Raw genomic sequence first — 2225 nt, forward strand, 5'->3', positions numbered from 1 at the left:
TTAGGGACTTCTAATGGGGATACTTTACGATCATTTGAACCATCACTACCCCCAAACTTAGGGTAATCACTACTCTCCGTAAGACCTTTAACTATGGCTTGAATTTACGGGTCTATAGAGTCTTTAAAATATCCGAGAGCTTTTTCTAGTTCTAAAGTCTGGTCATCTATCTGACCTAAGATAATTGTCTCATCAAATTGATATCGAGAATCACCAAATAAAGTTTCATCCCAATTATCCTGAACTAAAGGGTTAATCATATTCACTTCCTCCAAATCATCAGATTGTTGTATGGTTACATTAAAAATACATTTAGTTCAGTGGTCATATTACCAAAGGATATGTTCATAAGTCCGGTCCTACAGTTGATGACAGCGTTAACTGTGACTAAGAATGAGAGACCTAAAATCAATAGTATTTGTGCACTAGAGTCCTGAACAGGCTGAGTATCTATAACAACGAAATCCACTGGATAAATAAATTTATCAATCTCAATCGGAACATCCTCTACCACACCACGAGGTATTTCAAAATATCGCAACAATCAATGAAAATATTTTCTTTTACTCTCTATGAAGGATACAGGAATTTGTTTCCTTTTTTACGTGAAATCTTCCTTTTCTTTCACCCTTCACTTTGCCACCTAATGCTTACACATTCTTACTCGTTGCAAAGTCATTAAAGATTGAGTCAGGACTTCTATGAATACATGCCAAGCGTATAGAAACACGGGAAGGAGAGAAGAAAAACCGAGACTCTGTTTCTTCAAATACCCAACTATCTGCTCAAATTTATTTGAATCAAACTCATATACCAGGCCTGTTTAGTCAACTAGAGTTCACCTGTACCCAACCCAGGGATTGAATCTGTCCAAAAATCGAAACCTAATTTTGTTCTTTATTTCTCGCAAAAAAACCAGAATTCACATGTTGAAGGGTGCATTTAACAGCTTGGGTGCCCCTTATTGATTGCGGTGCCCCTTATCCAAATTATGGGTGCCTTTAGTAATTCCCCAGGATGCCTTTAACAACTTTTCAAGCCGAGTTTTTCCAACATGTTTATTGGACAAAAATACCTGTACACACAAAAAACACCATAATAAGTACAAAAATGAGCCCTAACAATATATAGAATCGAGACAAATCGGACACTAAAATGTGTCCATCGGTACAAATGTAGTGATTAGAATGAGGCGGAGAGAGGTATACCGCAAGAGAAAATGGGTTAAATGCCCAAAAAAACATAAAGTGTGGTTGTAAAAGACAAGTAAAATTATGGTTGGGTAAAATGGACATTATCTCTTTTTGTTTCTTGTTTTTATCCATTTCTCTGTCTAGTGTACTTTTTTTTTTCTTTTCAATTTAAAATTAATCACGAAAAAATTCACAATTTATGAAATATAAGTCGTATTTTAATGAAACTTATAATTTTGGAAAGAGTATGAGCAGATCTACTAAACAAGACCCATTGTTGATACTAAATTCGAAAAAAAATTCAAATTTTTTTTGCTGCGATGAGACTGGTTGCATTCTGGCTTAAACTAAGATATAAAAAATTATTCAAAAAATAGGTAGGATGAAACTGGATGCATCCTGAATAAAATGAGAAAAAAGAAATTATTCAAAAATTGCTAGGGTGAAACCGGTATCATCCTGTTTTAGATTTCCATTAATTTTTTTTTTATTCATATTTAACTTGTATGAAACTAGTTTCATCCTGTTTTATATTCAGTTCAAATTTGTATTCGTTTATGTTAAAGCTAAAATGAAGTTGGTTTCGTCCGGGTTTAATTTGCGATGTGCATGGTTCCATCCATGTTTATACAAGGATAAAATTGGTTTCATCAAGGTTTATACAGTGTACATGATTTTATAAAAAAAAAACTTGATTGATGAGTTTGAAAAGTCATGTATTCGAGTATGGACATATTTCGATTCTATTAAATTGTGTCAATCCCATTGAATATCATCTGCACCTCGGTAACTTAATTAACTTACTAATTAAGTATGAAATTTCCGGATCGTACTTAATTCGATGTCTCGAACTACACGTTTAGCGAATCTCTACCCTAATTTTTCACCTCAAAAGAAAACCTCGAATCGCTACCTACTCTTCTGGTACTTTATTCAAATAATATTACACACTATTTTATTTTTTCTAAGTACAGTCATTACTGTAGTATTGTGGCTGACATGCATTAGTTAGTTAGCATCTATCAACTAATT

Source organism: Papaver somniferum, chromosome 3 (assembly GCF_003573695.1).
Source record: "Papaver somniferum cultivar HN1 chromosome 3, ASM357369v1, whole genome shotgun sequence".
Lineage (NCBI taxonomy): Eukaryota > Viridiplantae > Streptophyta > Magnoliopsida > Ranunculales > Papaveraceae > Papaver > Papaver somniferum.